At 45.5% G+C, this 26,004-nt stretch overlaps 1 long non-coding RNA gene across 2 annotated transcripts in view; it reads right to left on the reverse strand.

Moving 5' to 3' along the window:
- Nucleotides 1-26,004, reverse strand: part of LOC310847994 — a 182,850-nt gene that overhangs the window by 141,710 nt on the left and 15,136 nt on the right. Inside the window, exon 1 of one of the 2 annotated variants that reach the window (XR_014566106.1) lies at nt 4,868-5,054. The exons of the other annotated variant lie outside the window; for it this stretch is intronic. This is a non-coding gene — a long non-coding RNA (uncharacterized lncRNA). Of the gene's footprint in view, nt 1-4,867; nt 5,055-26,004 lie in introns of those variants that run through there. 2 annotated transcript variants of the gene reach the window in all.

Below are 26,004 nucleotides of genomic sequence, written 5' to 3' on the forward strand. Positions count from 1 at the left end.
GGAAATGCCGTTTACCTTCCCACCGGAGCAGCACCTATTTATCTACTTGCACTTTGACATGCTTTCAAACTGCTAGGTTGGCAGGAGCTGGGACCGAGCAATGGGAGCTCACCCCGTCACAGGGATTTGAACCGCTGACCTTCTGATCAGCAAGTCCTAGGCTCTGTGGTTTAACCCACAGCACCACCCACGTCCCCAGAGTTACCTACCTGACAAAAAAAAAATTAAGAATAAAGTGGGGGGGGGGGTAAAAGTGATAACCATGTTTGCTTCCCTGAATTCCTCGAAGGGTGGGATAATTAAATAATAATGCCATGGCGATGTGCAAGAAAATGTTTTTGGCATTTTGCTCCAGAGGTGAGAAAAGCTTCACTAGCCTCTTGCAGAAGAACATTGGCAGGTGGAAATATTGGTAAATGAAGCTTTTATCACCCCCAGAGCACCGTGACATGACAAACTGCACCTGCCAATTTTCTCTCTCTTCTGCACAACAGTTAGACGTATTAGAGACTTGCCTTTTACTGCATCTATCACCCCATGGAAAGCATGATCAGAAAGAGGAGGACAAGCATTAGGAAATGAGGAAAGAAAGCACTTCTAATACTGAAATGATGCAGCCAGAACCACCTTGCCTAATGTTCAGTTACTGCCTTCTCACTGGAACCATATCCTAAAGAATAAGTAGGCAAACTAAGGCCCGGGGGCCGGATCCGGCCCAATCGCCTTCTAAATCTGGCCCATGGACGGTCCTGGAATCAGCATGTTTTTACATGAGTAGAATGTGTCATTTTATATAAAATGCATCTCTGGGTTATTTGTGGGGCATAGGAATTCATTCATATATTTTTTTTTGCAAAATGTGGGCCCCCCACAAGGTCTGAGGGACAGTGGACTGGCCCCCTGCTGAAAAACTTTGCTGACCCCTTTCCTAAAGACGGAGACCTGCTAACTAAGGAGTACAAGTAAATTTCATTAGGACTGCAGGCCTAGGCATATTCCTCATAGTAAAGGTAAAAGACAGCTGTGGACAAATGCCGGCTCCATCGGCCTGAAGCGACATGAGCTCTGCACCCCACAGTCTACTTTGACTGGACTTAACCATCCAGTCAAGGTAAGGGGTCCTTTACCTTACCTTACCTTTTTACTTTGCCTTTTTACTCCTTTTACTTTACCTTTTTACTCCTCATAGTAAACTCCATGGAACATAGTGGGACTTCACGTACAAGTAAATAGGTGGGGGGAGAGCTGTTTCAACCTTTTGATTCTACAGTGGTACCTCGGGTTAAGTACTTAATTCGTTCCGGAGGTCCATTCATAACCTGAAACTGTTCTTAACCTGAAGCACCACTTTAGCTAATGGGGCCTTCCACTGCTGCGGCACTGCTGGAGGACGATTTCTGTTCTCATTCTGAAGCAAAGTTCTTAACCCGAGGTACTATTTCTGGGTTAGTGGAGTCTGTAACCTGAAGTGTATGTAACCTGAAGCATATGTAACCTGAGGTACCACTGTATATTGTTTCACCTCTGACTGTATTACACCGAGGACCTTGTTGATTGGATGGCCTGCAAATGTCCTATAAATTTCCTAAATAAACAAGTGTTATGGAAGAGGTCCCAGGGTTCAGTCCCTGCCATCACCAGACTGGGCAGGGAAAGACCTGAAATCATGAATACATGCTTGCATTGTAGACCATTGTTAGGGAACCTCTGGATCGGGGCAAAGGTAACCTGTAGGTATCTCTGAAGGCCACAGCTCTCACTAATCCTGCTCCTTGAATGCTTTTGCCCAGACAGAACATGTATTTGAACTATGGCATTGCCTCTTGCTTAGTAAGACTTTAGTTTGTGCTGAGAGTTGTTCAGAGACCCCTGTTCCCCTCACAGAGCTACAATTCCCAGAGTTCCCTGTAAAGGGGGATTGACTTTTAAGCCACTCTGGGAACTGTAGCTCTGTGAGGGGAACAGGGGTCTCCTCACATCTCTCAGCACCCATAACAAACTACACCTCCCAGAATACCTTGCGGGGGAAGACATGGGTACTTGAAGTGATGTCATAATGCTTTAAATGTAGAATGTGGTCTCATAAACACCCCATTCCTGAGGGGGCAACCCTTTGCAAATATCTGTTTCTCCATATCTTGAATATGGTATTGCATGAGAGAAAAGCGACTGCAAAATTTGGCCAGGGAAAATATGCGTTCCAGAGCTGTTTCACATTCTGACCCATCTGTTCATGAATCATGCTCAGAGAGCTTGAGTTTAGCCAGAGTTCCTCTAATAAAGGCAGAACTGAATTGGAGATGTAGCTGGTCAAAATGCGCTCTCTCTCTTTCTCATCCTTTTAAAATGTGGCATTAAAAAAGAACCTTTCGGCTTTTCTAAAAGTATATTGATTAGTTTCATTAAACAGGACAGCAACAAACCTAACCACACAGAATTGTTTCAGCTACAAGCCCGTACAAAGCAAAACAGAGTACAGAAGCAAGAAACGTCATATTATGAGTGCTCTGCTCTCGTGCATTTGGAGATTCATCTTAATGCAAAGATCCTATGCCTCATGCATTAACCCACTTTCTGTGAGCTTCCATGTGGCCTCTCCACACTGGAAGCTGGGAGACTGGGGAATATAAATTATGCTGTCCCTTAATTATGAAAGAGAAGAACCAAACCCAAACCTCCTCAACCTATCCCTTCTTGACACACCCCAATGGCCCTCTTTCTCTGTGTAAGATGATCCAAGAGAGATATCTCCCAGACCTAATTAATCCAGATCAATATTGGTGGCTCTGATTCTGCTTGTTTATGTGGCATTAAAAAGAACATTTGAGTTTCTCTTTCATTCTTTGTGGCATAGACGAAGGTGGCTACTGAAGAACAAAAAGTGGAGGTGTGCACCTTTTGAGCTGAATGGACATTCTAGTCCAGTCTTTGCCAATTTGGTGCCTTTCAGATATTTTGGACTAGAACTCGCAGCAGCCTCTGCCAGCAAAGTTGTAATCTAAAGCATCTGGAGATATCACATTGGGGACAATCAATGTAGTATGACATTCACAATACTCAAAACAAAAAAAATTCCTTCCAGTAGCACCTTAGAGACCATCTAAGTCAGTTCTTGGTATGAGCTTTCGTGTGCATGCACACTTCTTCAGATACCTGAAGAAGTGTGCGTGCACACGAAAGCTCATACCAAGAACTGACTTAGTTGGTCTCTAAGGTGCTACTGGAAGGAATTTTTTTTGTTTTGACTATGGCAGACCAACACGGCTACCTATCTGTAACTATTCACAATACTGATAGCTTTGGTCCGCTTTCTCAGACAGGGATGGAGGAGACAGTCTGTTCAGCATGCATTTAAAGCTGGAGCTATCAAACCTGCACTTTCCTAAACAATATGCGAGCCAAAGCACAGCTCTCCTTACCCAAATTTTTCTTTACATATCTCTGCCCAAACAGTGTTTGCAAAAATGCATGTATTAGGGGAAAGTGTACATAAAAACAAAGATATAAGTGAAAAGAACATCAAAAGTGCATTATATTAGAGGAAAACATAGACATTAGTCAAAACTGCATACGAAAATGTGTTTGTGGAGTGAAATTTGCACCAAACCGTTGAAGAGTTTTTATGAAGTTTATTTAAAAATAATAATAATGTACAAATTGCTGCAGAAAAGCAGAGAACTGAATTTAATGTTGGAAAGATGGAAAACTGAGATTGACAGAAATTGGCAGATCCTTCCATCACAGCTGTTAAGAGTGTTGGACTTAAATCAGGGAGACCTGGATTCAAATCCCCACTCAGGCATTGAAATATACTCAGAGTCGAGAGTGGATTTCATGCTCATTATTCAGCTCATAGTGGTGAGGAGGAATCGAAGTTCCCCCAGAATGTCTGCCTTCTTTACATTATTTACACAATGGGCCCCACGTGATTGGCTAATTCCGGGATTCTCCTGTAGGCCAATCAGGTTGTGGATTCCCTTTCACCTGGAGCTGGATTGGGTGGCTCCTGTGGACCAATCACACTGCTGCATTCTGAAGCCTATTGTTCTAGGACCAATCAGACTGCTGCCTTTTGGATCCTATTCAACTCAGTACATAACAGGCATAAAACTGAGATTGCCACCCAGAATCACAACAGCATTCCTAGCATTGTAAAATGGAGTTGGGGGAAAATCTGATCAATATCTGAGCTCTTTGGAGGGGAAGGGCAGGATTAACAAAATTAATTAATTAATAAGTGAAGAAACAAACAGATTTAAGCATTGAATGTTAAAATGCCTTTCATATGTTCCTGCGGCTTGCTGGATTCCTTCCCCCACCCCCACCCCTGCAGTTTAGAGATGTTATGTAACAGTCCTGCACAGATCAAAAGATTAGGAGCAAACACAGGTTTTCTTAATACTCTTACTCATTTCCCTGGTAGTCTCAGTGTGTAGAATCCCAAGTGGTCTCCCCATCCAGTAGAAAGGGGGAGTGTCAGGTGTTTTAATAAACCTGTATCCTAGTATGAAGAGGAAACGTTCTGTAAATGAATTTTCCAAGACTGGGATGGAATCCAGGACATGGATACCAAGAAATAATTCCTTTCAACTTCAAAATGACAAGGAAGCTAGGGATCAGAAGGCTGAAATTATTTCAGTAGGGATTGGGATTGTCATGAGGAGAACCAAAGGTTTCCTACCCCTGTGATACATCATAATTCTCACCCCAACATGATTCCCTGAGAGAGTAGGCAGCTGGGGCAGGGAAAACAGGACTCCTGGACCTTTGATAGTTGTGCAGAAGAAGGACGTTTAGATGTGTTATAGGAATTCTAAGGTCTCAAATATAGAATAAATGTTGATAATTGCTCAAGGTAAACACATACCGTATTTTTCGCTCTATAAGACGCACCAGACCATAAGACACACCTAGTTTTTGGAGGAGGAGAACAAGAAAAAAAATATTCTGAATCTCAGAAGCCAGAACAGCAAGAGGGATCACTGCACAGTGAAAGCAGAAATCCCTCTTGCTGTTCTGGCTTCTGGGATAGCTGCGCAGCCTGCATTCGCTCCATAAGATGCACACACATTTCCCCTTACTTTTTAGGAGGGAAAAAGTGAGTCTTACAGAGCAAAAAATACGGTAAGTATATAAACCACGTGTCTAAAATAGTACAGGAGAGCAATCCAAAAGACTCTAAATGCGGGACTTCCGGGTCGGCGCCATCGCCGAATGGCGGACTCCCTCCGAGCTCCGGAGGGAGCCGGCTTGGCAGGGGCTGGGTCCTACCGCACCGGCGATGCGGGGACCCTTAAAAACCACGGCCAGAAGAGGCCGTGGACATGGAGACTCGGCTGGCACCGTTAGCGCTCTCCCGACTCGTGAAGGAGCCTTTTTAAAGGCTACGGATCGGGTGCCGGGGAGAAGCGTGGTGCTTTGAGTTCTCTGCTATCCCTGCCGAGCGCAGCCGCATGCCATCCGGCGGAGAGCGCTGACTTCTTCTATTGAAAATTCGGCTCTAAAGAAGAACCCGTGAGTAATTGGAATATGGACTAAAAAAAAGGGGATAAATTTTTAAAATTCGGAGCGAACGGGGGAGGCGGAAAAAAGGAAGTCAGCCCACCCCTAAATTGTAGAAGAGCCAGAACAAAGGACTGGACAACTAAGATCGAGTGTAACCTTATCTTGCCGAATCAGCAACTTCGCGAGGGAAAATTATAAGATTGAGCTGGAGGAGAAAAGTGGAATTGTTTTAAAAAAGCAACCCCCCCCCCCCGGAATCCCTGGAGCGATTCGTGAAACTGCCTGGAGAAAAGCGGTGGAGGTTTTGACAGCTGTCAAAGAGCTGTCAAAAAGGAAGATTAAAATAGAGATTTTGTTATGAGGACTTTGCCGGTTATATTTGTTATAAATTGAATATAAACTGTTTTAAATATCGGTCAACAAGCTACTTGGTCTGGTGGATGTGATTCTGGAAGGGAACTTTGCTACTGCAATCCACCTAGAGGAGCCGAGGGATATTGCATGTGTTTTTCACAGGAAACTTGAACAGTTGAATGGAACTTTTAATCTCCTGGGAAACTGCAGGAATGGAACATTATTTTGTCTACAGAGGTCTACACACTACAGGAAACAATGGAACTATTTGTTGGGAAATGAAAGGAACATGATGCAATGCTTTGCTCCATGAATAACAAGCCTCTGCAGAGACACTAGAAACTTTTGGAAAAAGAACATTTCTGTGGGAGAACAGAGAAATAAAAAGGAGGAGAATGATTGACAAGAACAAGGAAATAATAAGAACTGGACAGAACTGGGGGAACATTTGGGATATTCAGGTTTGACAAGCTTATGGATACAAAATTGGAGTTTTTACTCCTGGATATAAAAACCTGGATAGAAGAAATGGGCCCTTATTTGATAGACTCCTTCTACGATTGGACATCCGTAATTAAAGACTGGCAAAGAACCTGAGGGACATAGTGTAATGTGGGAACTCCAGGAAGATATTAGAAGTGGAGGGATAGGTGAAACGCAAAGGGGAAAGAGGGGAGGGAAAATTGGAATCCAAAGGCTGTAAAATTACTATTCATATTTATCTTATTTCCATCTGTACTATGTTTGAAAGGGGGAAACTCGTGGAAGGGTATAGATCGATCTTAGGGGATGGGAATTTGGATAAATTGGGTTATTGATGATGAGTGTAATTTGGGGATAAGAACTTGTTGAATTTAATTGCTTATTTGGAAGATTTGGAACACAAGAGGGGGTAGGGAGGGGAAGTCCTAGTTATTGGCAAAAAGTTTATAGATTGGATTTAATTTGTTTTGATTTGTTTTAATTTGGAAAACCTTAATAAAATTATTATATAAAAAAAAAGACTCTAAATGCCTCCTTAATCCCTCTTGCTATCCCAGATAGCAATCAAGGGAAGTTCCTGAAGGGATTCCTCTCCTATACCTATGAACCTCCTTTGTATTAATTGTCACTGTTTGCCCAGATGCCCTGCACTGAGGGACAGACATCACGATGGTCTTATCAAATGCTAATGTTTTTGTGTAAACTGTGTCTGGAACTATGTAAAACTTTCTAAATCCTCAGGAATATCACACCTTGCCCTGCCTGAGCCACAGTAACCCCTCCTTGTGTGTGATGTAATTTCTGACTTTTTGTAGAGGGGATGTCCAGTTCTTCTCCACGCCAAAATGAAAACCCTTGCCTCCTTTGCTAGGAGTGGAGGGAACTCTGTTGCAACAGAAAATAAAGATCTGCCTTGCTTTCACTACACCTTGCCTTCATCCATTCATCTCTGACCGATCATGGACTTAGGGGACTCAGTCCCTTGGGGAGCTGGGCAGCAAAAGCCAACCACCCCTATTTTTCTATATCAGATTATGTAATTTGTCGTGTAAGTAATGCCTGCCGATAGGCTTCTTCATCTTAACTTTTAAAGGTGCAGGTCCCCCCCACTCCCCATCTGACCATTCTATTGCTAACTGCCCTGGGGGGTTTTTTGGGGGGGGGTGTTATGTGGATTCCTCTTACCCAGTTAAGGAGTCTGATATGCACAAATCACCTGGAAAGCTTTTTACCACATGGAGATAAATATTATTACTTTACCTGCTAACTGAGCTGCTGTTTTAAAACAGCTATAGGAACTGGTTCTAATGTTGGCAGCCCTAATTATAGAATAGATGCAATTCAAGCATATTTAGCTAGTCCATAGATGCATATATTAGCAGCATTTTAAAATAGCACTCCAGGGGGGAAATGGGGGTGTGGTGACACAGGTGTCTGGAAACAGAGAGATTTGATGCAAATTCTGTCATTATATATTCAATTGCTATACTTGGTTCCTTTGTATTAAAGGTAAAGTTAAAGGGACCCCTGACCATTAGGTCCAGTCATGACCGACTCTGGGGTTGCGGTGCTCATCTTGCTTTACTGGCCGAGGGAGCTGGTGTACAGCTTCCGGGTCATGTGGCCAGCATGACTAAGCCACTTCTGTCGAACCATAGCAGCACACGGAAATGCCATTTACCTTCCCGCCGGAGTGGTACCTATTTATCTACTTGCACTTTGAGGTGCTTTCAAACTGCTAGGTTGGCAGGAGCAGGGACTGAACAATGGGATTTCACCCCGTCGCTGGGATTCAAACTACCGACCTTCTGATCGGCAAGTCCTAGGCTCTGTGGTTTAACCCACAGCACCACCCGCTTTCCCTTTGTATTATTATTATTATTATTACTATTACTATTGACATCAGCACACCACTTACCTGCCCTAAGATCCCAGGGCAGGCTACAACAACTAAAAATACAATATTAAATTTGCACAGTGCACTTTTTATACCACATGGACCTATTCTTAAATCAGACTCTTCTTGATGTACTGATGCACAGCAGAGTTAGGAAACCTGTGGCCCTCCAGATGCCGCTTGACTCCAACTCTCATCAGCCCCAGCCAGCATGGCCAATGCTCAGGGATGGTGGAAACTGGAGTCCATGAACATCTGGGGACAGTGGTGGCAGAAGCAAAGGAGTCAGAACCAACAAAAGGTAGAGCCAGCTAAGGGCTTGTCCACACTGGCCTTTACTGTGTGTCTGAAATATTCTCAGAGTCGCAAAGTGATTTCATGCTCTTTATTCAGCTCATAGTGGTGAGGAGGAATGAATGAATGTCCCCTCAAAGTATCTGCTTTATATACATTATTTACACAATGGGCTGCACATGATTGGCTAATTCTGGAATTCTACTGTAAGCCAATCAGGTTGTGGATTCACTTATATCTGGAGCATGATTGGGTGGTTCCTGCCAACCAATCATATTGCTGCATTGTTCTAGGACCAATCAGACTGCTGCATTCTGAATCCTATTGTTCTAGGACCAATCAGACTGCTGCAATTTGGATCCTATTGTTCTAGGACCAATCAGACTGCTGCAGTTTAGATCCTATTCAACTCAGTACATAACACCCCTCCCCTCTAAGTTCCAGTCCTGCCCGGGAGGTCGCATTCATAGTCCTCGAGGTACGCCGGCGGCCTACGTGTGCGTTGTGGCCTGGGGTGTTCCCTGGTCCGGGGTTCAGGTTCTGGCTCGTGTTCCAAGGATGCTGGCGCAACTGGCTCGCTCAGTCGTGGTTCTGGCTCCGGTGTCCTTTCGGCCTCGCAGGTCCTCTCTGTATTTACTGATTCTGCCTCTCCTGCTGCCCCCTCCTGCTCTATGGGCCTCACTGCCCCGCTGTTCCCTTGGGACTCCTCTGACCTTTCCTCCTCCTGGTTTTCTCCCGGGAATTGTCGCCGTATCTGGTCGCAGTGGCAGCGCCAGCATTGCCCCCCATCCGTTAGCACCTCGTACGACACGGGGCCAGTGACCCTGGTGACTGTGGCAGGTACCCATGCTGGGCCTGCCCCAAAATTCTTTGCGTACACTGGGTCCTGGGCCTTGAAGGTCCGGGGGTTCCTGCCTTCCCCCACCACTACCTCATCCTGAGCTCTATCGGGGTGAAGGCGGTCCAATCTGATTGCAAGGCGCCGACCCATTAGTAGTTCAGCGGGGCTTCGGCCAGTTGTTGAGCTGGGGGTGCTGTGCTGTGCTAGGAGGAATGTGGCAAGGCGGTACTCCCAATCCCCTTGCGTCATGCGGCGAAGGGTGTCCTTGGTGGTCTGCACCATGCGTTCTGCTTGGCCATTGGTGGCAGGGTGGAATGGCGCCGAACGGATGTGGCGGATGGCGTTCTGCGCTGTGAAGGTTTGGAATTCTCCTGACGTAAATGCAGTCCCATTGTCTGAGACGAGAGTGTCAGGGAGCCCGTGGGTTGCAAAGAGCCTGCGTAGTACCTGGATGGCTGCGGATGTAGAAGTGGACGGTACCAGTGCAACTTCCAGCCATTTGGTGTAGGAGTCCACCACTATGAAGAATGTTTTCCCCTGAAAGGGGCCAGCGAAGTCCACATGCAGGCGTGACCATGGTGCTCGGGCGGACTCCCAGGACTGGACTGGGGCCCTTGGGGGATCTGGGCGGGATTCTTGGCAGGCCTGGCAGTGTTTGACCCAGGCCTCTATCTCTCCGTCGATCCCTGGCCACCACACATAACTCCTGGCCAGGGCCTTCATTCTTACTACCCCTGGGTGTGTCTCATGTAGGGCTGTGAGGACCCTTTTGCGGAGGGGCTGGGGAACAACAACCCTGCTTCCCCATAATAGGCACCCCTTGTGGGCCGACAGTTCATGTTTGCGGGTTGTGTAGCCAGCGAATTCTGGCCCAGGACTGCTGCTGGGCCATCCCCTCCACACCCAGTCCAGGACCCGGGAGATGACCCTATCTTTCTTGGAATGGTGTGCAACTTCTTGTGCCTGAATGGGGCGGTCAGGAAGCAGCTCCAGGCTCATAACCTCTTGTGCAGGTGCTGGGTCGGGGCCTGTTTCTGGTAGTGGTAGCCTGCTGAGGGTGTCCACATGGCCCATCGCCTTCCCCGGGCGGTGAATCAGTGCATACTGGTAGCTGGCAAGGAAAATTGACCACCTGAGGACACGAGGAGACAGCACTTGGGGGGTCTGCTTTTCGGGAGCAAACAAGCCAAGCAACGGCTTGTGGTCAGTCACCACGGTGAAGGGCCGCCCGTACAAGAAATCATGGAATTTTTTTACTCCCTTCACGATTGCGAGCCCCTCCTTGTCTATTTGCGAGTAGTTCCACTCGGTTGCGTTGAGTGTCTGGGAAAAGTATGCTACTGGTACCTCTCTCCCATCCGGGAGTTGGTGTCCCAGGACAGCGCCAATGCCATAGGGCGAGGCATCGCATGCTAGCACCACCGGCAGCCTCTCGTTGAAGTGTGCCAAGACTGAGTTTGAGACAAGCAGGTCCTTGACTGCCTGGAATGCAGCCTCCTGGCGCTGGCCCCACACCCAAGGGGCCCGCTTGTCCAGGAGTCTGTGTAGGGGCTCCGCTACCGCCACTTTGTGGGGAAGGAAGGAATGGTAAAAGTTCAATAGTCCCAAGAAGGCCTGAAGTTCAGTCTTGCTCTTGGGTGCTGGGGCATCACAAATGGCCCGTACCTTGTCCCCAGTTGGGTGGACCCCTTCTGCGTCCACCATAAATCCCAGAAAGTCCACCTGAGGCACTCCTAGTAGACATTTTTCCCGCTTCACCTTGAGACCCGCCATCTGGAAACGGTGCAGAACGGTGCGGAGGCGGTCCTCAAACTCCTCTGGTGTGGCCCGGCAATCAACACATCATCGAAGAAGGGGGTGACGCCAGGTATCCCTTTAAGGAGCGAGTCCATTAGATTCTGGAATATGCCTGGTGCCACACTGACACCGAATTGCAGCCGCTTTACCCTGAACGCTCCTCTGTGCGTCACAATTGTCTGTGCCTCTGCTGTGGCCTCATCTACTGGAAGCTGTTGATATGCTTGGGCCAAGTCCAGCTTGCCGAAAATTTTCGACCCAGCCAGGGTGGCAAGGACATGGCTGACCACTGGCACTGGGTATGCATGGGCCGTGAGGGCCTTGTTTATGGTACATTTGTAGTCTGCGCAGATGCGGACTGAACCATTAGGCTTGACGGGTGTGACGATTGGGGTTTCCCAGGGGGCATTAGGCACCGGCTCCAGCACTCCTTGCTCCACAAGCCGGTCCAATTCCTCGTCTATACGGGGTTTCAGGGCGAACGGGACCCGGCGGGCCTTTAGCCTGACCGGTCGTACTGCGGGGTCAAGCTGTAGAGCAATGGGGGGGCCCGTATACTGTCCCAATTTCCCATCGAAAACCTCTGGAAATTCCTTGCATATGGCATCCACGTCCACTTGTAAGGTAGTGTGGTTCACCCCGGTGATGGCTAGCCCCAGTGGTCCAAACCATGCCAATCCCAGTAAGCTAATGTAGGGGCCCTTGACCACAAGCAAGTCCAGTTGCCGCGTCCGCCCTCGGTATTGCACCCTGAAGGTCCCCACCCCCATTGTGGGGACCTTACGTTTCTGGAAGTCCCGGAGGGTGAATGGGGCCGGCCTGAGTTTGGGACCCCCAGTAGGACACAGTTTCCTTAAGGTCCTTGCCGAGATTATGGATAGATTTGAACCCGTGTCAAGCTCCATGCGGCATGGGGCCCCCTCTATCCGTACCTCTACATAAATTTTCTCTATGTTGGGGTAGGGCAACTGGTATACCTGGACGTCCGTGAGCTCCGTCGAGTTGTCTTGGTGCGTTGGGCCCCGGGACCTGGGGCTCTTGGATTGGTCATCTGATGCCTGGCGTCGGGTGGGCCGAGCCCGACACACCCGGGCGATGTGTCCTAATTTTCTGCACTGCCTGCACTCTACGTTGCGGAAACGGCAGGTCCTCCTCTCATGACTTTCCCCACAGCTTGCGCAGTTCCCTCCTTCTCGTCGAGGCAGCTGTGGTATGTGGGCTGCTTGAGTGTGCTGCTGTACTCGGTGCACTTCCTCCCTGTCAGATCCTGAGTCGTCGGTGAGGTCTTCGTGGTGAACCCTCGGTTGGGATGGCAGGCTTGGCCGTGCCTCTTGTGTCGACCTCTTGGCAGCTTCCGTTGCCAGGGCCTCCTCCAGAGCGACCTGGAACGTTAGGTCCTTCTTAGCGTAGAGGCGTCGTTGCAGCTTCTCATCCTTCAGGCCACCGACGAGGCGGTCCCAAAGCATGTTCTCCAGCTCTGAGAAGTTGCAGAACCGGGCGGCTTGGCGGAGAGAGGTCACAAACCCAGTTATGGTTTCCCCAGGGGCTTGCCGCTTTGCGTAGAAGGCATTTCGACGAGCCACCACTGAGGGCTGTGGCGAAAAGTGCCCCTTAAGCTGTTCCATTATTGTTTTGTATGGAACAGTAGCGACGTCTTCAGGCGCAAGGAGAGCCCGGGCGATTTCAAATGTCTCCTCTCCGCAGACGCTGAAGAATATCGCCCTCTTCTTGGCGTCTTCTTCATCGGTGACCCCTTTGGCTTCTAGGAGGAAGGTAAAACGGGAGGCGTACGCTTCCCAGTCTCCCGTTGCTGGGTTGAACGGCGAGAAGCTGCTGTCGGTTGCCATTCTGAGTTCCTTGTGTCCCGGAGCTGAAGCCTGGATACACGGTGCGAGGCAGCGGTGCGGCAGATGGCGGTGCTGCGGTGCTGTGTGTGGCAGTCAGCTCAGCGGGATCCCACCTTCGTCGCCAGTGAAATATTCTCAGAGTCGCAAAGTGATTTCATGCTCTTTATTCAGCTCATAGTGGTGAGGAGGAATGAATGAATGTCCCCTCAAAGTATCTGCTTTATATACATTATTTACACAATGGGCTGCACATGATTGGCTAATTCTGGAATTCTACTGTAAGCCAATCAGGTTGTGGATTCACTTATATCTGGAGCATGATTGGGTGGTTCCTGCCAACCAATCATATTGCTGCATTGTTCTAGGACCAATCAGACTGCTGCATTCTGAATCCTATTGTTCTAGGACCAATCAGACTGCTGCAATTTGGATCCTATTGTTCTAGGACCAATCAGACTGCTGCAGTTTAGATCCTATTCAACTCAGTACATAACAGTGTCTGAGGCTGTTTGAGTCCAAGATTTGGGGCATCGTTCATGTGGAGTCGCCCTCAAGCAAAACCCATCCCACATTTTTTGTTACATGAATCCTGGGAAATCTGAAAAGCAAAGCAAATCTCTTGCTGTCTGGCTATTGCCATTTGCATTCTCTTCAGGTCAGGTGGAGCCAGAAAGATGGTGTGAGATCTAATGGAAGGCGAGCAGGAAAAATCCAAAGTATGCTTGCAGAGTGAAAGAAAGAAGAGAACCTTCCCCCGCTGCTTTTATTATTAAATTTATATACCACCCTTCAGCTGAGAATCACAGTACGTAAGTGTCATAACATAATAACAAACAAAACAATAACCTTCTGCACTTCCCCCTGAAACTTGGATAATAATAATGATGATGATGATGATGATGATGATGATGATAATAATTTATTATTTATACCCCACCCATCTGGCTGGGTTTCCAATATAGAGGCAGGAGGGCACAGGGGCATACGAAGGGGAGCGGTCCGCCCCGGGTGCCACCTGGGAGGGTGACAAGATGGCCCGCTGTCTCCCACCCAGCTGTAAAGCGGCCGAGGGCTCACACACTGTCGGTACGGGCGCCACTGGTACAGGCTGCCACTCGTGCACAGTCCGTATGGGTGCTGCGCGTGCACTGCCAGGCGCTTCACCCCGCTCCTCAGCACCCCGCACCAGAGCTTCCTCCGCCACTGGGAGGGCATAGCTTTGTTTCTGACGAACGATGGAGGTTTGCTTGTAGGGCCACCTTAAACCTTGTTGCCAACACAAGCAGCACATCAAATTGCTTGTTTGGCCTGAGAAATTGCGGAATGGTTAGTGACTCTATACTCGTCCCCCACAAAAAAGAATGTCCCGTATAGAAATGTGGCAGCCCCACCGAACAAGGAAAGCTGGCTATGGGGCTGCCCTCTGGACTGGTGATAAGGAAGAAGATCAGTGGCTTTGGAGGAATCCAAACTGAGGTTGGTGGGGCAGTGCCCCATTTGCCCCGAGGGACTGGGTCCCACTGACTGGTGGGACCCAGATTTTTCCATTGTTAACATACAGCATTCCTGTTTTTTTGTGGGGAGGAGGCCATAACTTTTTACGATATAGATATGGATACGGATACTGATACTGATACTGATACTGATACTGATACTGATACTGATACTGATACTGATACTGATACTGATATAGAGACCAGCAACTGTCCTACCATGGTGGAGAGAACATAGCATAGTCTTTTGGACAGGTTTTCTGGTTGATACCTTACTTCCACCCAGTGGCGTAGCGTGGGTTGTCAGCACCCGGGGCAAGGCAAGTAATTTGCACCCCCTAACCCGTGGATTTGCGCCCCCTAACCCTAACCCCCAGATGTTGTGCCCGGTGCGGCCGGCCCCCCCTGCACCCCCCACGCTACGCCACTGCTTCCATCTCCCCCTCACCTTGCCTCCAATCCACACTTTAAACCACAGTGTAATGGTGCTAAAATCTAACAGGTGATGCTGAGAGAAGCTATGAGTAAAGCTGTCCCCAATTCATTGTTTTGCGTTGAAGACCACATGAGAAAAGAGGTAGCTTTTTTAACTGAACCCCCCCCCCCCGAAAATCTAGGTGTGAATAAATGTGTGTGAGAATCAGCCCATGGGTGACAAGTAAGCAATACTCAACACACTCCAGAAACTGGGCATCATTTGCTCTGCCTGCTTGCCATGAGCCCTTCCACATTTGGAATCTCTGCATAGGCTACTGTCTGAGACATTTCTGTATCCAGATTAAAAGCGTTAGCCTCAAATCTCCTAATTTAACCAGAATCTTCTCTATAATAGTATTCACTGGAGGAGCCATCTGGACCAGGGACGTTATTAGCTTAGAATAATTTAACTGCTTTGCTAATCTCATCCAATTTCATAGGTTTGTTCCAGTTTCCCTGCAATGCATTATGGGAAGACTGGGCACCGGTTTGTCTACTCTCTCTGTCAGCATCAGCTGCCTTCGGGCAGCCGTGCAAGCTTCAAGCCTCCTCCTAAAATCCTCTAATTTAAATGAGGCATCCTCCTGCCCCAGGAGGCAGTCGAGTGCCTCTGAGCATGTGCTCATTTGATTAGAATCAGCTTTTTAAAGACTGGTGGAAAGGACAGCATAGCTAAGCATGCTGCTCCTGTTTGCTCAGTGAACTCCAATTCCCAGAGTGGTTTAACAGTCAATCCATCTTCCCAAAGAACTCTGGGAATGGAAGCTCTGTGATGGGAAGAGAGGTCTTCTAGCAACTCTCAGTGCCTTAACAAACTACAGTTCCCAGGATACTTTGGGGGAAGCCATGACTGTTAAAGTGATGCAAGAGTGCTTTAAATGTATGGTACAGATGTTGCCTTATCATGTGGCCTCCATGGCTCCAGACTCTAGGCTGCGTGTGTGTGTATTGCAACATCGTGGTCTCTGTTGTTGCCATTCAGTGCTGACCTCTCACTTTCCCCTTCCTTTTCTGTTAGCTCCTTGTTCTCTTTTTCTTTCTTGCTTTTTTCTTTTCACAGATCTGTTTGAGTTTGCTGCTTCTTCTTCTTCTTCTTCTTCTTCTTCTTCTTCTTCTTCTTCTTCTTCTTCTTCTCCTTCTCCTCCTCTTCCTCCCCATCCCACAGCTGGTTGCGATTTATTAATGTAATTCTTCAGTTGCATAGACATACTGAAAGAGGTTTGCACAGCTATTTGGGCTGAGCTGTGTGCCTGTGTGATATTTCAGTTATTTGTTTTCAAGTTTCCCCCACCCCCCAACTAAATCGATACTAACACTTTAATAAATAGAGAGAAAACAGCACCAGGTGTTTATTGCTCAAACTGGGTTGCTACCTTCCAAACAAGAGAGAGAAATTATTATAGCAGCTGTGGAGCAGGGAGACATGGTGGCTTAGCGCTGGAGTCCATTCTGAATATAGCAGATCATCACTGAAACACATTGAAGTAAAAACCAAGAGAATGCCCAGCCTATAGGGCGTCTGCTATATTACTAAGCAACAGCATTCAATTTCTACACTGGCAGGATTTCCTGGGGTCACAACCACCTTCTTTTCTAGCAAGACTCCTATGCATTTCATAGCTATACTACAGCTAGGGGGGAAATGCATTGCTGATCCAGTATGCTGGAGAAAGATGCACCTGTTTGGATATCTGCCTGTTGTACAGCTACAGATGTTATGCCTGCTGCTAAGGTTTTTTATTAGGCTCTTTCCCATCAGTGCTGCTTGCCCTGGCCTGAGTGTTCCACACAGCCTATCTTAGTCTTCCGTCATGGAATGCCTTCCAAATGCTGACTACATCTCCCATCATCCCTGATCACTGGTTATGCTGCTAGGGCTGATGGGAGTTGTAATTCAACAACAACTGGAGAGCACCAAATTGGGTAAGGCTGCTCCGCCTGATCCCTTCAAAGAAATGTGTGTGCCAGCATTCACATATGTGTGCCAGCATTCACTCATCTCGTGGAAAACATCTAATTCCTCCAGGATTAATCACCCAAAGCTGCCACAAATCAAGGAGAGGCAGTCAAACAATGCCTAGCAAGAAATCTGAAGACATGCCATGTTCAATGTCATTGAAGCAGTTCCAGCATTTGTTATACTTGAATGAATTCTGTCGAATTATCAGTGTCAGGTAATGGCCATTAAACACAACACGAAACGAGAGATAAATATGAATGTCTCAGAAGAGAACATATTAGAAAAGCATGTGGAGAGGGGGAAAAGGTATGCTTATTGTATCTCTCTCAGGCAACATCATTTCACCATTAAAATCTTTTGGATCCGTCACAACATCAGCATCCGAACACATGCTGAAAAGCTGCAACTGGGCTCGGATTTTCTGCCTGTCCACACCAACTGCTCATGTAGCAAGAAACTTGTAGGATGGTAACACGATAGTCACAATTGTTTCCTGTTGAAAAACAGCAACACATTTCTGGGTACTTTTGGCTAGGTGTAAACCATTCAGTCGAAGCCTTTTCATCAGAGGGGTTAAATCGCTGGTCCAGGAGGCTCATCCAGTCTGCCAAGTCTCACTTGATGGCCTGCTAGCCACCCAACAAAATATGGCAGTGCTGCTTTGGAGAGGCTGTGTGTGTGTGTGTGTGTGTGTGTGTGTGTGTGCAGATCATCTCTTTTGACTGTGTACACAGAATGCTTTCCCTATGGGGAAAAGCTTAGCAAAAAGGGAAGAGAATATTCACTATGGATAGATGGCAGCAGCAGCAACAACAACAACAACATTTCACAAAAATATATGCTGCTTAAAGTTCAGGCGTGCTAGAGTGGTAAAAGGACTATTAGTACACTCAGTGGGTTTGGAACATTTCCTACCTTTTGCCTGTATGGGATGATTCACAAAAGACCCCTTGTTTTCCATACCTTTTAGACTCATGTACTTATTGTCTGCAGTGAGTCATCTTCTCCATTGACTCTCGGCTTGATCATCTTCCTACAACTGTGTTTTCTCCAACCATTTTGTGGATCAAGCTGTTAATTGTCTGATTCATTAGGGGAGGGGGAAACAATCACAGCATCTCAATTCAAGCGATATTTTCAAGGCTTTTTGAATAAAGGTAACCTTAATTTATTGAGACAGCAAAATCACCTATGGTTCAATTTGTGGAAATGTAGATCAAAAGCTGCTTGTGAAATGTTTGCATTAAGGTCCCCAGAATGCTTTTTCATGGTGGACCTTTTAGTTTAATGGTATTTTTTTAAAGAAAGAAAGGAAGGAAGGAAGCTCGCCACAGTTTCAGCCCTAAACAAAAGATGTAGATCATGATACAAAATTAAATGAATCACGAGCAAGAGAGAATGTTTAAGGAACTAGAAGAGATGGTGATATATCACATTAAAATTATCTCAGGACAAGTGATGGACGACCTCTCCAAGCTCAGCCTGAATTAGCTCTGATATTATCTGAGATTTTTTTCCAGGAAAAAAAAAATCTGGATCATTTCTCCAAACTGATCTGACACCCAGAGTAATAATCCCAACCTCTTAATTTTCTCCTGATGGATGTAATGAAGAGATGTTGCTTTTTATATTCAACAGGGAAAAAGTTTAGAAATTGCTGGGGTCCCAGATTAATTGATACCTTTCCTTCATGGAGGACCTCTGGGCGATGGATACAGATACAGATACAGATGATATAGATCTGTGCAAGCACAAAGTATCTCTCTTGCTCTAGACTCAAGATGGAACAAAGACTTCAACTCATGGACAGACTCAGTGACTAACAAGCTGACATGCCTAAATCACGTATATAGATGGCACTGGGCCGTTACCATAGCAACTGGTTCCACTGACCTTGCACCTGTTGACTTATCTCAGAACATAGGGTGATTTGTGCTCATGAAGGAAATTAACCTCTTCTTTCGTGTCCAATTCCTCCAACACAATGCTGTGTGAATGCTCCAAAAATATACTACAACAACTTGCATGCCTGAGGTGCACTGATCTCACAATAAACACTCCTTTGGGGGCCACCTTCTGTCCTCAAGTGCGGGTTTCTTCTTCTTCTTGCATCCCTGATCTCTCCATCTTCCTACCTTTGTTGCCTTCAGTACACACCGGTGGGAGCACCAGATTGGCTCAGTTGAAGCATTTGCACCATACTGACCTTGCACCCATCTCACCCCCACCCCTACCTCCTGGTAAGTAGCAGCAATGTGACTAAACAGAGGTCAGGTGGGTGCTCCTCTCCCTCCTGCCATCTGCTACTGTTTGGTGACCTGTCCTGTGGGTTCCAGTTTCTGCCACTTTCATTTGAAACTCAAGTGAAAGCCAATGAATTATTGGAAATGTTTGGCCTTTCTGAGGAAGGTGGATTTGGCCATTATTACACATAAGAACATAAGGAGATCCCTGTTGGCCCAGGCCAGTGACCCATCTAGTCCAGCATCCTGTTCTCACAGTGGCCCATGTGGTGCCCATTGGAAACCCACAAGCAGAACCTGGGGGTAACTACATTCTCCCCTCCTGCAGTTTTTAGCAACTGGTATTAACATTCATACAGTGAAGGCACCTATCTGAAGTCAATAGACAGAGAGTCAATGGGCAACCAAAGTGTGGGCAATGCCACACTAAATGCTTGGTTTGTTGTTGTTGTTGTTTTTACAAATGTGGATTGATTGATTGATTGATTGATTGATTGATATGTCAGGAACCGTGCTGAGGGCTGCCCTGAGGAGGAATGGTGGGAGCCACCCCCTCTCCCGATCCTGAATCTTCCCAGGAACCGGAGGACAGCGTAGATTCGGAACAGTGGTTTGCAGAGGGGCATAGTTCAGAAGGCAGAAGCTGGGAAATACTCTATGGGGAACAGCTAGAAGAAGAAGAAACACTGGGGGAGAGAGGATTAACAGATTGACAGTCTCTGGACAGCATTCCTCCACCGCCCTCCCCAAAGTCAAGAAGAGCTCAGAAAGTCTCAGAACAGAAAGTGCAGAGGGTACAAGCTCAGGTTACAAGACGTAGGAGTGACGTAGCTTAATAGGGATGGAGGGGAGGAGTGGCCCTTAACTGGGAACACTGCCATTTCTAGGAGATGTGTTCTTTGTTCTCTCACTGTGATTATTAAAGATTCGAACTGCTAAGACGTTCTTTCTATTTTATCTTCTTATCTACTTCCATGGGGGGGGGGGAGGAAGCCGACTCCCCAAATGCCTGACAAATATGGTATCTGCCGCAGTGCAAGTTGCACATGTCAAAGCGGTCAAGTGGGCATATATGAGGTAATCCAAGCTTTTAATGTGAAAGCCTCAATTTATAGTATGCATTTGAATCTCTCCTGCAAAATCATGAGCGTCTGGAGACGCCCTGTGCTCCTTGCTTGGGTATTCATTATGTGGCTCTAACTCTGGATTATTATTTTTTATTATTATTATTATTATTATTATTATTATTATTATTATTATTTATATGGTTTGCTCCATCCTCAGTCCTGGCACAACTCCTGGTTCCTGGCTCTCTCTGACTGCTGCCTATAGCTCAGCCCTGATAGTAAAGGGAGTGCAATCTGCTCCCGTACCTCTTGGATATCTGACAACTTGGAGCCGAGAGAGGGCTATAAAACAGGGATTGCATCTTTGTCCTGCTTTGCATTGGCATTCGTGGGACAGCTCTATTAAGTGGCTTGACATAATTGGACGCTGTGATAATTGAAGACTGTACCGTTGCTGGAGATAGGAAGTCTGTAAAAGAGACATTAATTGCAGAAACTGAATCTCTCCAGCTGCTTGCCTTCTGCCTGATGCTATTCCGGAAATTCGCATTTTAGGATCCTTCCCTCTGCTCCATTCTGTTCTCTGTTCTTCAGCTTGAAGTGCCAGCTTAGTACTCTAGAGATCTAGGGATGGGGGAGGAATTGGATTTGGTTTGCTTTCTAATGAGAAACCACCTAATTTGTGCTTCTCAAATCAACACACAGATCAAACCATGGTTATCCTTTGAAACTGACACTCCTCCAAATTTTGTGATGCTGTTCTCCAAGTGAAAATGCATACAATGGAAGTGTTCATAAAGATGCATACAGTATATTAATGGACCTAAAGTAGAAAAAAATGGATTAGATCAGTGAGAATTGCTTGCAACAAAGGTGCATAGGAGTCAAACTCCATACAAAAATGTGCATTTAATCCACACTAAAATGCTGACAGATTCTCATGGGGATTTTGTGTTAGAGCTAATTTCTGTGAAAATGTAGAGAACTGAATTTCGAAGGGGAAAATTGGAAACTGAGAGAAAATGAAATTAAAAGATCTGCCCATTGCGATAGCTAACCACTTGTCAGTTAAAGGTATATTTGTAAATTGGCTTGAAATGCCTCCTAAAATCTCCTGAAAGCCAACTGGATGAATCCAGGGGCAGGGGATGCTCATATCTTCTCCCTTCCTAGCCACCTGGTCTCAGACATCTGGTCTTGATATCCTTGGAGTCAGACTTTGCTTCATGCTTCAGTAATCAGTTACTAATTCCTAGCTTTTTGTCTGAGCAGCGCAAGAAACAAAGTGTGGATTCATCTATTTAAAACCTTTTAGAAATTTGTATGTGTGGTTTGCTGCCCCTACCTCCCTACCCTCCCACCATAAAGAGTGCAAACTGGAAATTCGCCGTTCATTTCACTAAACACACTAATATTATGCATAGGTAAAGGTAAAGGTACCCCTGACCGTTAGGTCCAGTCGTGACCGACTCTGAGGTTGCACGCTCATCTTGCTCTATGGGCCGAGGGAGCCAGAGTTTGTCCGCAGACAGTTTCTGGGTCATGTCACCAGCTTAACTAAGCCGCTTCTGAAACCAGAGCAGCACACGGAAATGCCATTTACCTTCCCGCCAGAGCTGTACCTATTTATCTACTTGTACTTGATGTGCTTTTGAACTGCTAGGTTGGCAGGAGCAGGGACCGAGCAACGGGAGGTCACCCCATTGCGGGGATTTGAACCGCCGACCTTCTGATCAGCAAGCCCAAGAGGCTCAGTGGTTTAGACCACAGCGCCACCCACGTCCCTTAATATTATGCATAGTTGAATAGTAATGCATTGTGAAAGGCTAGAGATCACCATGGTGGCTAGGAAAGCCACTTATCATTTTTTGCTAAAAGAAGGGGAAATGCATCACCAAAAAGAGAAGAATGGAGGCCACAAATCTGCGTGGCATTTGCAGATTTTAATTTATAGGGTATATATGCAAATCTAGAAAAATTACTATAATTTTAAATAGAAATAAAATACATCTCAGCATAATGAGGAAGACTGACCAGGTGACTTGAGTCCCTGCTCAGTCTTTGGTCCGGATGCTAAGCACCAACTTCAAGGCCACTGTTAGTGGAACAAATATTTGCTAGTACTAGTCATGCAAATTATGAAGCCAGAAACATTCCACAGATGAAGACCCCCACTATGACCTCGTTTTATGTGATGTCTCTCTTCTTCTCCCAAGGAGGGGAAAATGGAGATTTTCTTCTTCAGCCTTTCATTGTGAAGATGCCAAATTAGACAGTGAGTGCTTTAGAAAACAGGAATACAAATGGTACAATTATGTGGCTGGGATCCATTCCGGAGCCCCGGCGGCTAGTCAAAAAGGACGCAGGGCATAGCACCATGTCTGCACACACACACAGAGCTGTTTGCACTTCTGCGCATGCATGGAGCATGCTTTAGTGCTTCTGCACATGTGCGAGTGGCAAACCCAGAAGTAACCCATTCCGGTACTTCCGGGTTTGCCACGAATGTTTGCCAGAATGGACGCTAGACAAGGCAGAAATTTGCGGAGGTATTACTGTAGTTCCAATTACATCCTTCCATTCTCTGAAATTTTGAAATGCAGATGAATATGCTGCTTAGTCTAGTCTTGCTTCTACCACTCCCAGCAGCATAAGAACATGCGCAGTTGCCTTATTATACATTTCCCAAATTGCTCTGTAACTCCCCCCCCCCATTTCCTTCTTCAATGAATTCGAAATTTAAAAAAAAAAATTTTTAAAAAGGAATGTGATGGAAGCTGTAGTTCAACAACATCTGGAGGGCTGCAGACTCTAGAAGAATAAGGTTGTACATCTACTTATACACACATTTTGTAGTGAAATGATTTTACTCCAATTCATTGGAAGAAGGGGAAGATTTATATGATTCCATAAAGAGAGAAGATGGTGGAATCAAAACAAAAGATGTCTGCCATGTTCTGGGTGGTGGGGTGAGGAATCTCACTTTCTATTTTTCTGGCCGGCAGGACACTGATCTCATCAAGATGCCACACCAAACAACCATCAGGTGCAAATTGATATGGCATTCATAGAGTAACCTAGAACCTCCCCATCTCCCACCCTAAGGCTTCAAGGCACAGCCTCAAGGAGCCAAGAGACCAAGTTGAACTACATGTTGGCCTTAAGCAGCTGGTGACCCTTCTGGGGTTTTAGCATCTTCAGCAAAATGTTTCACAACCCAGCTACCGTATATTTAAGCCTTCCTCACCTCCAGCACTATTCTAACTTCCAGTGCTATCTGCCTGCACCTAGTAATAATGAATGGTGCCCTCGCTCAGCGCACAAATGGAACATGTGATAGATCAGCCACTTATAAATCTCAGCAAAGTTTCCATCTGGACCAAAGTCTATTTATATCACAGCAGCCCCAATTAACTTTGAAAAGCAGGGATTGGTGGTAAGTCTGATTCTCCACCGACCTTAAGAGTGTGTGTCCAGTTTAAAAGAGATAAAGACATATTCCATCCCAAAAGCATGGAAGCAGGCACAAGCTTGGTGTTTTTCAGCAAAGAGGAAAGCAGGAAACTTTGTTGTTGTTTTTTAAAAATGATATTTATTGAAATTTTACAGACAAAAGAAAGTTACAGAATAAGAAAAGAAAAAGAAAAATAAAAGGAAAAAAGATACAAAAATACAAAGAAAAAATACAAAATACATGAAAAATAAAAAAACAATTAAAAACAGATCAATCTTTTCGTGTCTTATATTTCATTTACTTGTTTCCTGACTTCCTCACACCTCCCTTTTTTGTATTCCAGTTCACATAGTTAATTCAGCAAATCCTTTCCCTCTTTGTTTTTATCTTAATTCTATATCTTAACATATTAAAACTTCGTATCTTCATCTGATTATCAATCCATTTTTACATATTCTTTTTAGCTTTGTTGCTATATCCGTATCATTTCAAACCGACATCATTTTAACATTCATTAATTTTACATTGTTTCTGTAAATAGTTTTTGAATTTCTTCCAATCTTCTTCCACCAACTCTTCTCCCTGGTCTCAAATTCTGCCAGTCATTTCCGGGAAAGCAGGAAACTTTGAAGCACGGGAGCTTGTTACGACAAGTGCCACCCTGCAGCCACACCCCTAAGGAGAGTATTCTACCCACATATATGGAAAAGAGCAATGGTACAGAGCAGAATACCCAATTTATTATGATCAGCATGACTGCAGCCCTATGGAGTTAAGGTCCACTGAACTCTGTGGTGCTTACACCTGACTCCAAAGGTTTGACTTGTATAACCCACTGAGTTTTAAGAAAAGATCTTTAGGCAGCTGAAACACAACCTTGTTTTTTGCTCTTAATTAGAAAGGCAATCAATCTTGCAAAGAAGTTTGTTCATTTAAACTGCTAGCCTGAAGTACGGAAGCCATCAAATCAAAGGAAAGAAGAATCTGGCCCATTTTTGGTTAAACTAATTTGTCTCAAACAAACATGGAAACGGCATCATTACCTCCTTCGCTTGCCAGATCACAGAGGCTCCATCAATTACCCTGGCACTCCACAAGTAGATGTCATCACTGCCCCTCTGGGGGAAAAGGTCCCATTACAACAAGAGGTGTGTTAGGGCTGCTATTGTCAATCTGGTGCCCTCTAGATGTTTTGGGGTTACAATTTCCAGCAGCCCTAGCCACTACAGAAACTGGGTGTGACCCAGAAGATCTTGAGTCTTTGGGGCTGAGCCCTGATCTCCTGCCTTTTCCCTAATCTTGTTTCAAACTTTCAATATATAAAGCCTTAAACGACTCAGGACCGCAATACCTCAAGGACCACCTCTTTCCATATGAACCTGCCCGGACTATGAAATAATCTTCTGAGGCTCTTCTTCATGTGTCTCCTCCTCGAGAGGTCAGGAGGGTGGCAACACGAGAACGGGCCTTCTCTGCAGTGGCTCCCCATCTGTGGAATGCTCTCCCCAGGGAAGTTCGCCTGGTGCCTTTTTTATACACCTTTAGGCACCAGGCAAAAATTGATTTGATTGACATCCATTTAAAATGTGTTGGGGGGATTATTGAGTTGTTGTTGTTTTTATTTTGATTATGTATTTTGTGGATTTATATTCTGATTTTATTCCGTGAACAGCCCTGGGACCTGTGGGTATAGTAGGGCCATATATAAATTCAATAATAACAATAATAACAATAATAACAATAATAATAATAATAATAATAATAATAATAATAATAATAATAATAATAATAATAATATTTCCTGAAAGTTTGCATGAGTCACACAGCTAGGAATTATTTCCTTTCCCTACAACATCCAAGTGCAAAAGATACGTTCACACTTTAAATAACAGAGAGCGGAATTCAACTTTAAGATTCAAAATTAAGATTCAAAAACTTTAAGATTAAGCAAAATTACTTAAGCCGGAGTTCTTGGATATAAACCAGTACTCTTTCATTTAAGTAGTCATCCAACATTTAAAAGGAAATTCTTCCTCTTATGATAGATTGGGTCTAATGAATCAAAAAGTTCTAAAATACTTTAACACTCTATTTGTACTGTCTTGTTCCCTCTCTCAATCACAGGCATGAACCTCACAAGGCATGGCTTAATATAGAAATGGTTCGGTCTGGCAATAGGTGGATTATTTTTAAATTGGATTCTGAACTATTTAAGAGTCTGGCAAGGCAAAATTAATTCAGCATGTAAAATTAATTCTCAAGATGTAATTGAATGTAGATTTTTTTTTAAAA

Source organism: Podarcis gaigeae (assembly GCF_964106915.1).
Source record: "Podarcis gaigeae genome assembly, chromosome: 6".
In the NCBI taxonomy this organism is placed as follows: Eukaryota; Metazoa; Chordata; class Lepidosauria; order Squamata; family Lacertidae; genus Podarcis; species Podarcis gaigeae.